The sequence below is a fragment of the Rattus norvegicus genome, chromosome 8 (assembly GCF_036323735.1).
Source record: "Rattus norvegicus strain BN/NHsdMcwi chromosome 8, GRCr8, whole genome shotgun sequence".
Taxonomy (NCBI): domain Eukaryota; kingdom Metazoa; phylum Chordata; class Mammalia; order Rodentia; family Muridae; genus Rattus; species Rattus norvegicus.
Window position 1 is genome coordinate 63,795,153 of NC_086026.1, and position 12,747 is coordinate 63,807,899.

General features: G+C 42.4%; 1 protein-coding gene across 1 annotated transcript in view; it reads right to left on the minus strand.

Annotated features, from left to right (window-relative positions):
• Dmxl2 (Dmx-like 2) overlaps positions 1-8,759 on the minus strand; it is a 166,598-nt gene extending 157,839 nt beyond the window's left edge. Inside the window, exon 1 of the mRNA XM_063265469.1 lies at positions 8,740-8,759. The gene's annotated coding sequence lies outside the window, so the exon portion shown is untranslated. The remainder of the gene's footprint in view (positions 1-8,739) is intronic.
• Between the last annotated feature and the right edge of the window lie 3,988 nt (positions 8,760-12,747).

The following is a 12,747-nucleotide window of genomic DNA, read 5'->3' on the forward strand; positions in this document are numbered from 1 at the left end:
GTCTGAGTCTGTGTTCTGGGAATATAGTCATTCACGTTGGCTCCAAAATAAACTATCTCTTGTCCACTTTTGAGGTGAGTTCTGATTTTGTATACATGCACATATACGCACACTCATGCACACTGCATGAAAATAAACATGCATGCATGCACAGACATGTGTACACATTAACACCCTTGCCCACACACATACATATATACACACAAACTTACACATGCATACATACAGGCACACATGCACACATTCACACATACACAGAGACATGCACAGACATACATGCACTAACATACACACACACACACCACAAATCTGTGACCTGGGCATTAGCCTTAGTATAAAGGTGATCCCACACATCCTGATGTGAAATCCCACCTACACTTTCCCTACCAAGAATTCAGTCTGACAACACACACAAAAATGTTTTCAGAGACAGAAGCTACAAAAAGAGATTATGCTAATGATAATACACATTGCTGTCTATAAAGATACAGATAATTGTATGAATTCCTTTTTATAGGTAAAGGGTATATTGAATTCATATGATGCTAAGTCATACTAAAAGTCTATTGAACTAGGAAAAATATAAAAATGACAAACAAGGTAGCATGCAAGGCAGTAACAGTCCTGATAACTACAGTATAATTATGGATTACATGGACTATATTGGGCGTATTTGAGATACCAATACAAATGCTGTCCTTTGGGATTGCCTCCACCTGTCATACTGTTGAAAAATGAGTCTAACTGACCCTGTTTTCTCTGGTTTCCAGGAAGGCTCGAATGAGCTGACTAGAGCCTGTTCAAATGAAAACCAACACAGACTGGGCAGAGCCAATCAGATTTTTCTGAGCTGGAAATATGAAATTGGGACACAGAGATCTCGAATTGGACAATGGTGTATAAAAGACTCTAAAGGATTTGCAAAGTTGAGACAGAAATGAGCACAAGGACTGACCAAATTACACATCAGAGGAGCCTAAGTGAGCAGGGCTGCAGAGAGAAGCCAGAAAGATAGCTGAGCACACACGGAACCAGATATCAGGACCTGATGATGCACAGCGGAGCCATTACTCGCTCCCGGGGAGCAAATTCAGAGTAACACAGCTGCTTTTCCTTTCACAAATGGCTGACAATGCCTGCTATGTTCATTTTATGCTGTCAAATACCTCTGAGCTATATTCTATGTGTCCTTTATATAAATCCTCTCTTAGCATTTCCATTTTACAAGATCAACCCCTAATTGCTTTTAAAGTATTCTCTAGGCAAAGAACCGCGAGGAGCATTTGCAAAGAGGAAGGCAATGGAGGACGCAGCACATTCAAAGGGCCAATCACCTTACAGACGCCGAAGGTACTGTGGCCTCCGCAGTGCAGAGTGCTGCTTGGCTCAATCAGTACTTGTTTGCTTAAACTCATAGCAATTTCTTCCTGCCTCTCGGTTTTCTCCAAGTGAGCCAGCCTCTGCCCTCCCACACGTCTCTATTTCGGGCTGCATGAGTGACTTTTTCTCCGGTTTGAGTTGAGATTGATGCATCATCTGAAGAGTCCATTTAAAATCCGAGATGCTAGATCCTGTTCCTAGAGATTATAACTCAGTAGACAGGATAGATAATTCTAATGAACTAAATCTAGTGGAAGGCAATTCATGTAGCAGAAAACCTAGGTAAAGGTGCCAAGTTCAAATCCTAGCTCTACCACTTGGTGATGGTGTAATCTTGGCAAGTTAACTGTGTCACACCCTAGCATCTTCTTTTTTTTTTTTTTAATTTTTACTTTATTTATATGAGTACACTGTAGCTATCTTCAGACACACCAGAAGAGGGCATCAGATCCCATTGCAGATGGTCGTGAGCAGACGGTTGTGAGCCACCATGTGGTTGCTGGGAATTGAACTCAGGACCTCTGGAAGAGCAGCCAGTGCTCTTAACCACTGAGCCATCTCTCCAGTCCCCTACACCCTAGCATCTTAATCTATAAAATGAGAGTGATAAGCGCCCTCCTCTCATAGGGTTTGTAATAATTAAATAACACTCTGCTTGGCATAGAATAGAGGGTCGGCGTGTGTTTCAGGTCCAGGTCAATACGAAACACAAAGTCAGTATCACTAAAGAGATATAATTAAGAGAACTGGGGGAAATAACCAGAAGACCAATTATCTCACTCTGCTTTGGATCAAATACTGGAAATGTGGCTCTTGTCTTTTGTGTGTTGGAGAATTCAACAGAAACTGACCATGAAAGGATCCTGTCTCTGACTACTAATGGCATGAGCAGAAAAGGTGCTTGCTCATTTGTCCTTGGGGATGACACACGCATCTCCCACAGTTACCAGCCTCCGTGGAGAAAGTAGATATGGGATATCTCATCCCAGCCCTTCTTCGTTTTATTTTATTTTTATGAGAAAGGGCTTCACCGTGTAACTGGGTTTTGCATCCAATACCCAGTCCTCCAGCTCCACCTCCCCAGTGTCTAATTTTGACTTTCTTTAACAAGGTCATGTTCCAGGACTGGACCACAGTCTCCTTATGGTCCAAGCACTTTGGTTTGAGGTTGAGATTTTTTTTGTCGTTCCTGCTGTTGTTCATTTTGTTTTTATTTTATTTCATATGTTCTATATTTTTCTTCTAGAATTACCCCTATAAATGTCAAGCACTATCCACTGATTGAAGTTTATTACTGTTTGACAAACAGGTTCATCTGATTTTGTGGCGATTTTTCCAAGGGCCTTCTATCCATCTCTTCAATCATTCAGACTCCTTGCTTGGGTCAGGATTTTGTGAGCAGCCAGGACCACGCAGAGTCTCTCCCCTTACTCAGTCAGAATCCAGTGACATCATAAATTATGAGTGTCTACATTTAAGACCAGGATAAACACTCAATGAACAGTTTGGGTTGAAACAGTGAGACTTCCCTGTTTTCTTCTTCAGGGTTTCTAGACTGTGGACTCCTGTGGGTTCAGGCCAATGTCCAAACGCTAACAAATGGGGCATTGAAACCTCAAAGGTCAGGTGCCGCCTTAAGGAAATGATTGATAGAATGTGGCTCTCTGCTTCATACAGTGACTCTTTAATAAATGCCGGAAACAGGAATACTAATCAGCAAGGTTTAAAAATCAAATTTAAGGAACCGAGGAGACAGCTCACTCGATAAAGTGCGACTACAAGCCCGAGGGCCTGGGTTTGATTCCTGAATCCATGTTTCAAAAGACAAAAAACAAAAAGCCAGGTATGACAGCACCGCTTGTAGTTTCATCCCTGGAGGGGGTGTAGGAGGGGGTGCAGAAACAGAGGTGCCCGGGACACACTGGTCAGCCAGTCTATTCTACTTGGTAGTTCCAGACCCATAAAAGATTCTGCCTCAAAGACAGATGACTCCTGGAGAATGTCACCCTGGATTATTTCTAGCTTCCACATGCATAGAAACAGGCGTGCACACATGTGCACTGGTACACATGAACACACACACACACACACACACACACACACACACAATTGAAGTTTAAGGCCCATGTGTTAAGCATGAGCTATTCATTTAATAGCTTGACTTTGACTGTGTCATTCCTGATACAGTGGTAGAAGATTGTTTCCTGGTCAGAACTCCACAGTCAGAAGTGGAGTGACTATCAGACAGAATTCTCCCATCTAAGACAAACATAAGAGAAGTGACGGTAATGGAGGACATGGGCTCAGAGTAAGGTCACCAGCTGTTACTTTGTTTTTGAATCGTGATCGTCTGGCTTTTGGGGAGGGAAATGTAACTATGGTAACATTAGCTATAATTAAGAGTAATCATAACATTCTTTCTGGGCAAATTAAAAGTTAGCAACTCTGTCTTTTTCTCTTCTCTCCACTCTTTCTATTAATTTATCAGCTTATGTTTCCAACTGTATTCTGAAATCCAGAAGTCTGGAGATTACTACAAAGTGATATTCAGGGACTTTGAGTCTTTAATGGCCTATCTTATTCCTTTACTAAAAGATCTCTCTGGGTTGAACTCTTCCAGGTTACTGGAATAACTATTTACAAACCTTCCAAAGTAAGGTCAGACCTTCTGTCCAACAACTGATTTCTCTTGTCAAAATGCTATGTGATGCTGTGCTTTCCTGAGATACAAGATTTAGATGTGGAGGGGCTGGAGAGATGGCCCAGCGGTTAAGAGCACTGACTGCTCTTCCAAAGGTCCTGAGTTCAATTCCCAGCAACCACGTGGTGGCTCACAACCATCTGTAATGGGATCTGATGCCCTCTTCTGGTGTGTCTGAGGACAGCTATAGCATATACTCATATACATAAAATAAATAAAATCTTTTAAAAAGGACTTAGATGTTGAAGAAGCCGAAAACTGCACAAACCGTTTTAGTGTGCTCGACCAAGGAAAAGAATGTGGATTGTAGAGAAATGTACAAGCACGCGGAAGTGGTGCCTGTGCCAGCCACTCAGAGGCTCCTGAAGAGGCTTTCTTCTCTGGTCTTCAGTGGTTTGACCCAAATAATAAGAATAAAACTGCAGCTCTGAAAATGTGTGTGTAAAGATTGACAGTAAAAATCTATGTCCATTTAAGATCTACAACACAATAGTTACTCAACAAAAATAGCCATTTCTACAGACATCCCTTTTATAAAGAACTTGGAACTAGTTACTGCAACTATTAACACTAATTATAGAAACGAATGGGTTTAACTGTAACGTCTCCACACATGTGTGTGCTGTGTTCCAGTCGTGTCCCCTTCTTATCTTGCTGAGAGCCTTTGGTGCTGCTTCTAGGAATTTGGCATTTGTCACTGGGCTCAGACAAAGAAGTAGGCTGCTCAGATAAGAGTAGCAGACTGGGCGACCATGGGGCTTTGTTCACGGCTGTGCTGAATACTACCTTATGTGATCCCTTTGCTTCCTACTTCAGTTAATTACGGGCTGGTGTGATCTCCTTGTTTACTACTTTGCTTGATTACTTTGTCTTTGATCTGAGAACTGACCATGGTTTTTGGATGTACCTAGAATGATATAAAAGCAGGCTAGAGAGACATAAAGCTGCTTTGGCCTCAGTACGGGCTGGAGTCGTGTTATAATTTTGTCTGTTTTTCTTTTTCAATCCTCACTCCCTCGCTTGAGACCCTGTTGACTGCTGAGCTGGCTTGGTTGTTTTCTGTCCTACCTTTCCTTCCTCTCCTTCTGCTATTCCGAGTCCCCTCCCCTTGTCCTAAGTTATTCTCTTGTCCTCCCCTTGTCCTAACAGTTATCCTCTTGTCCTCCCCTTGTCCTAACAGTCCTATGTTCAGCTCCTCTCTTGTTGTTTGCACAGTTATAGAAACCCTATGAGTATCTCTTTTGGAACCTAGCTTATTTTGTGGTCTTTGGCAAGCAAGACTCTCCTGGCATGTCTAAAGCTGTCAACCATTTAGGAATAGGATATAGCAGTTCCACAGGAGGGAACAATGATCCTAGACTTATTAAACTATCTTCACAGGTAATTTGTCTTCTGAGTTGTATGTGGAAGGAAAATCATACTGATGCATCTAGTTTTGTCATTATTAATGAATGTAAAAACCAGGAATGGGGGTACACACCTTTGATCCCAGCACTTAGGGGCAGAAGCAAGTGGATATTGGTGAGTTCGAGGCCAGTCTGATCTATTTAGTTCACCTAGAACAGCAGTGAGACTCCCAAATAAACAAGTAAACAGTTCGTTGTGCATTTGGTGTGAGTTTTCCTTCTGTTTTGGCCTATGAAGAATTCTGTGTTAGCTCACAAAAGTGTTGTCTAGGAAACCAGTGCATGTCGCTAGCTGAGACTCCTGAGGAGGAGGATGACCAGAGTGGTAATTTATAGTAATGATAACGGTGATGTTATTGATATGTTGGTGGTGATTGAATATTAGTGAGAATGTCATTATGTGCCAGGTATCATAACAACTCAGCTTCCCCTGACTTAGAGGGAAGAGTACTTTATACTAAGAGCTGAGAAAGACACTGAGGATGGCCTTGAACTGCTAGTTCTTCTGTCTCTACAAGTGTGCTCCACTATGTCTGCCTTCTGTGGATCCTTAACTTTTCTAATTAAAGAATATCTCTTTAATTCACTAAAAGGATGAATACATTGTTTTAGCTTGACTCTTAGTAAAAGTACCCATTTGATTTGGGCAAATACCTTAATTTTCTGAAGAAATTAGTGAGGATATGCAGCATACAAACTAATAAAATTTGGGGGGATGTTTAGTAGAGAATAGAGCACAATATGTATTAATTAAAAAGAATATATTGATTAAAAAGAAACCTAAAAAATCCATTGAAAACAAATGTCAAACTCTCTTAAATCTACTGCCTAATAGCATAAAATAATACCATTAACAACATTCAGTGAGACATTTGACCAAAATTTCTACAAGATTAAAACCCCAGCAAATATACACTGCCATGATCCTCTACAAAGCCCTCAGGCCCTTTAGTAGAACTAGAATTGTCCAAAATCTCACGGTAGCCAAGCCGGTGAACCAGGGACTCTATTTCATGCACACTAAGCTCACAAGAAGCTAATGATTAAAGCGGGCAGTTTCGTATGTTAATAATTCAGTCTTGAAAAATATTTTACACATAGAAAACAGCACACATCCTTAGTGTTTAGTCTGGACTTTGGTGGGTTTTTTTTTTCAAGACAAGGTCTCTCTGTGTAGCCCTAGCTGTCTTGGAACTCTCTGTGTAGACCAGGCTGGCTTGGAACTCCCAGAAATCCACCTACCTCCGCCTCCCAAATACTGGGATTAAAGGTGTGTGTGTTACCACCACCCAGCTCAACCTGGAGAGTTTTGACACATGCATCTACTGATGTGATATCAACATGGATGGTTACCCTAAATCCATAAATATTCCTCATCCCTCTTTCTAGTCAACATCTCTTCCTCCTAGACACCCCTCTATCCTGATTTCTGCCACCCAATCTTGAATTTCACTTACATAACATTACATGTTACTTTATGACCAACTCCCCATACTCTATCCATATGATTGTGTTTATTAGAAGGGCCTTTAGAAGCCGCTCAGCAATACTGCTTTGTGCATATACAGTATCCTATACATTTGATGGGAACAAAATGCCATGTTATTAACTTTCCATGAGAAATACAACAGGCTGGAACCAATCTGTTCTCTACTGGCCATTCATTACAAAGCAAGCCTGACTTTTGAGAAAGAGTCTGGGATCTGAAAAAAAAAAGGAGTTTGTTGGATGATGTAAATATCCAACTCTTAACCAAGGTGTTGGATATCAACAAACTTGACATTAGATACGTGAGACTGGCGTTTTAGGGATTGTTCTAATTTTGTTTGAGTACAGTTACATTTAATAGCCTGTGTCCTTTGTCACACATTAATATTAACATTGGGCATTCCTCCCTTCCAAGATGCTCTGCATACTGAAGCGTTCAGTTTTGTTAAATTATTTGGAGTTTCCCTTTATCTGTCTACTTAAGACAGGGTCACCGTAGTCCAGGCTGGCCTCCAACTATTGAGCTGAGGATGATCCTGAACTCCTGATCCTCCCGCCTCTGCCTCTCAATTGCTGACATTGCATGTGCGCACTCTCATGCCCAGTAATCCCCAAGTCTTGCTTGAAAGACTTGATAGTCCTCCTCTGGCCTACAGATTACATATGAGATCTAATTCACAAGTCTGGGCTAGCTACTTGGAAGAGAGCCCCAGAAGTCAGTCCTCATCTATGCTTAGTACTAAAAGTCTGTACAAAGACCCAGAGTTGTAATTCTAAAGTCTATAGACAATCAAAATAGTCCATGCAGCAGATGAGCAATTCAGAGTCATTTGGACAAACCGAAGCACAAAAGCAAACCAACATATAAAAGATCGAGTAAGACAATTTAAAAATTAATCAAAGGTGCAGTTTGGGGACTGGGGATAGAGTTCAGTTGCTGGAGAATTTGTCTAGCATGTCTGAAGTCCTGAGTTCTACACACAGTACCTGATAAGCTGGGAATGCTAACACTGCCCGCAACCCCAGAACTCAAGAGGTGGAGGCAGGAGGATAAGAAGTTCAAGGTTCAAATACATAGGAAATTCTAGACCAGTTTGGGCTCCATGAGACCCTGCCCTAAGAAAAAATATGGACTTGGAATAATCTGGTTGACTAAAATAGTTATTTATATCCAAAAGAAAAGAACTACTTTAACCATTTGCTTTATTCTGAACTAATTGAAGTTCCTAGGTAATAATTTTTAATTTTAGCCACTACAATTTAAGACATTTTCTACTAAATAGGTTACTAAACCATGACACTACTAATTTATTCGTTCCACAGATATGAGCCTATTTACTTTGTGCAGGACCTACCATACAGATGAAGATTGTTTACTCAGACATCCTCATCTGTATGGCGGTGCCTCAGACAAAGAGCACTCAGTCTAGAACTGGACCGAAATGAAATTGCTACCATCCACCTGGTGGCAGTATTTCCTAGTGTTTCCAGAATATCCAGGACTATTTCAGCTTAATTTCCATGTGAATCCAATCCTCCTTCTTCTAAAGGGATGTCCAGTGTCACCTGAATGGAAAAAGTAGGCTTGTTCCAGGGAATACCAGGTCAGTACAGCCACTGGGTAACTCTAGATGTTCTCTTTGAAGGTTATTCTATTTTTCTCACTAAAATACAATCAGCCTGTATTTCTTTTTGATACATTTTTTTTTCCTTTTCAAGACAAGATTTAACTGTCTGACTTTGAACTCATCATATTCCTCCTACCTCAGCCCGTCAAGTGCCAGAATGACAGGTATGGTGCCGCAGTGCTCACTTCTGATTCTTTTATGTGCTCGGGGAAGTTTGTTTGTTTGGAGACAAAGTTCCTAGTTGGTACTCACTACGTAGACCAGGATGGCCTAGAGCTCACAAGAGCTCTGTCTGTCACCATGCCCCTAATGCCTGTGCCACCAGACTCATAATGGCATTTGGGTCAATATGCCTATATATTCTTTGTGACACAGTCATCGGAAATTGGTATATGGGCCAACATGGCCATACATACATCTTCCCACATGTGACCAGACTTAGATACGGAATACATCTTCCCACATGTGACCAGACTTAGATACGGAATACATCTTCCCACATGTGACCAGACTTAGATACGGAATACAAATCAACATGCACATATACACCCCTATAGCTGGATACAGAATGGCAGGATGCTCAACTCACCAAATTGACCTCCTTAGAGCCAGAATCCAAGATGGCTTGTGACCCAACATGCCCATACATCCCCCATTTGACTGTGTTCAGAAATAGCCTAAAAGCAAACATGGCTAGACAACCAGCTCCCCATGAACCTGGGCTTAGAAATGCAATGTGGGACAGCATGCACATACATATTTCCCATGTGACAGAGCTTGGAAAGGACATGTAGGCCACTATTCCCATTCACCGGCCCATTGTGACTGGGTTCAGAAATGGAATTATAGACTAACATGTCCATACACCAGCACATATAACTTGTCTTAGAAAATGGCATGTGGACCAACACGTGCATGCGCGCGCACTCACACACCAATCTGAAATGGCATGAAAGTCAGTATATCCATCCATGCCCCTCCATGTGTTCAAACTCAGAAATGGCACGTGAACCAGCACACCCACACTTCTCCCATGTGACTATGTTCAACACAACTATTAAAGTACCACTCCACATATGACGGGGTGGAAAATTGGCATGTAGGCCTAAATGTCTATATGCTCCTTTGTATGACAGTCCTCAAAATTAGCTTCTGGGTCAACTCGCCCATACAACCTTCATATAACCTTCATATGACCAGGCTCAGGATGACATGTGAACAAATGTATCCATACATCCCCATTGTGACCAGGTTTGGAAATAGCATGTAGGAGAATATGCCCATATAACCCTTTTCCCACATGAACGGGCTCAGAATTGGCATGTAGGCCAGCATGTACATACGAACCCCTACAAGACAAGTCTTAGAAAGGCATAGAGACCAAAATGTCCATACCTGCCCCCATAAAAATGGCTTGGCAGGTAGACCAATATGTTCACACACTCCTCCATGTGACCAGACTTAGAAATGGCATGTAGGCCAAAATGCCTATATTCCTCCCCATAGGACCATATCAGTAATGGGATGTGAAGATAATTGCCCTACCTACCCCAATATGCCCAGAGAAAGAAACGGCACACCCAAACAGCCACATGCCCATGGGACCTGGCTCAAAGTAGACATGTGGGCCAACATGCCAATAGACCCCCATGATGGGTCTTAAAAATGTGATGTGGGCACACACACACACACACACACACACACACACACACACACCCACACACACCTCCATGGCATGTGGACCGACATGGCCATACAGCCCCCTCCATGTATCAGAGTTTGAAAATGGCATGTGAATCCGTGTTCCCATGCAGTATTCCAATGTCATTTGTAGTACAACGTGCTCATACTTTCCCATTATGACCTGGCTACCCTTATGACCAAGCTGAGAAATTACATGTGAGCCAACATGCTTATACAGTTTATTACATGTGATCAGGCTCAGAAATAGCATGTGAGTGAACATGTTCATACACTCACAGATGTGACAGAGCTTAGAAAGATCAGCTAGGCCAACACCTACTTTGTAAATAGCATGTGGCCATATCACCTCCTTTTAACCCACCATGTGACAGGTTCAAAATGACCCTTGTGGCATTCCTGAGCCTGGGCACATTGAAGGAGTATGTGGGTGTGTGCGTTCACATGCCACTTTCAAACCCTGGAGTGTATGGGTGTGCTGGTCTACATATCATTTCTAAACTTGGTCTGTATCTGGGCCCTGTCATATCTTGAGGTTGACAGAATGTTGGCTCACATGTTATTTTTACACCTGATCATATATTGGTTGGCACATATGAGCCAGGTCACATGTCAGGGGTATATGTTCATGGAGGCCCACTTGTCATTTCAGAACAAGGTCACATGGGGAGCTTATGGTCATGTTGGTCCACATGCCATTTATGACCCCAGTAATATGGGCCTGGTGTATGGGCATAATTTCTCACATGCCTTTTTAAGTCCAGGACATATAGGAGAGTAAATTGACATGTTGACCCATGTTGGCCCATATGACATTTCTCAGCTCAGTCACATGAGGAACTGTATGGACGTGTTGGACCACAAACCTTTTCTGAGCCTGATCACATCAAGAGGGAGTATGTGCATGTTGCTACTTCAAGTCTGGTCATATGGGGAGGGTGTATGGACATCTTGGCTTCCATGAAACTTCTAATACCAGTCACACGTAAGGGTGCATGGGCTTACTCACCTACATGCTTTATGGAACTCAGTCACATTGCAGGTGTATGGGCTTGTGGGCATATACCATTCTGTAGTCTGGTTATATGGGGTGGCGTATGGCCTACATTTTGGCCTACATGTAATTTCCGAGATTGGTTGTATGGTAGGGTATATGGACATGTTTCCCCCAAGCCATTTCCAACCATGGTGATATGGGGGCCTGTATGAGAATGTTATGAGAAAACAGATCACATACCATATTCGACCAGTTCACACAGGGAGTGAATAGACATCCCGGCCCTTATATTGTTTCTTAGACCAGTCACATAAGAGGTGTATGGACTTGTTCTGAACCAAGTCACATTGGGCAGTGTACGTGCATGTTGGTCCCCATGCCACTCTGAGCCCAGCCACATTGAGCAGTGGAGAGGTATGTTGGCCCACGTGAATATTTTGAGTTCAGTCACATGGAGGTCTGTATGCTGACCCATATTCCGTTTCCAATCTCATTCAAAATGGATGGTGAATTGCATGTTGGTCCACATGCCATATCTGAACCTAGCTACATGGGGAAGGAATGGGTAAGCAGGCCCACATGCTGTTTCCAAGTCTGGTCATATTGGAAGACTCTGTGTGCGACCATGTTGGCCAACAAGACAAGTCCAACCATATTGGAAGGTGTTTGGGCATGTTGGCTCACTTTCCAAGCCAGGCCATTTTAGAGGGAGAATGAGCATGCTGGGCCATTCGTCCCGTGAATTTCTTAGTCTGGCCATATGAAAGCATGTATGGGCATATTGGACCACAAGCCTTTGCCAAGTCCAGACACACTGGGGGTATATGGTCATGTAGGCTCACATGCCATATCCAAGTCAGGTCATATGGGGAGAAGTATGAGCATGTTGGACCACATCCCATTACTGACCTAAATAATATGGAGAGACAGAGTGGACATATTGGTACACATGTCTTTTTTGTAGGAGCATTTTGGTACACATATTTCCAAACCCCGTCACAGGAATGGGGATCCACATGCCAATTTGAAGCCTTGTCATAAGAGGTGCAGTTAATAAGCATGTTGTCCCACGTGTCATTTCTATTCTTGGAGGGAGTAGTATATGGTAACGTTGGTCCACATGCCATTTCTGAGTCCAGTCACACTGGAATATGGGCATAATGACAGTGAAATAGAAAGTAGGGCACCTTACAGTTGGATGCCTTTTATATAAACAAGGAAAAAATTAAAAACATAACAGTAGTTCAAGATACTCTGCACACTGGAGAGGAGAGATCACTTGAATCCAGAAATCTGGGAAAGCCTGAGCAACATAGCGAGACCTTGTCTCAGAAAAGGGGCAGGTAAGCAGAGGTGGTAGTGCCTTTAATCCCAGTACTCAGAAAGCAGAGGCAGGAAGACCTCTATGAGTTGGAGGTCAGCCTGGTCTACAAAGAGAGTTCCAGA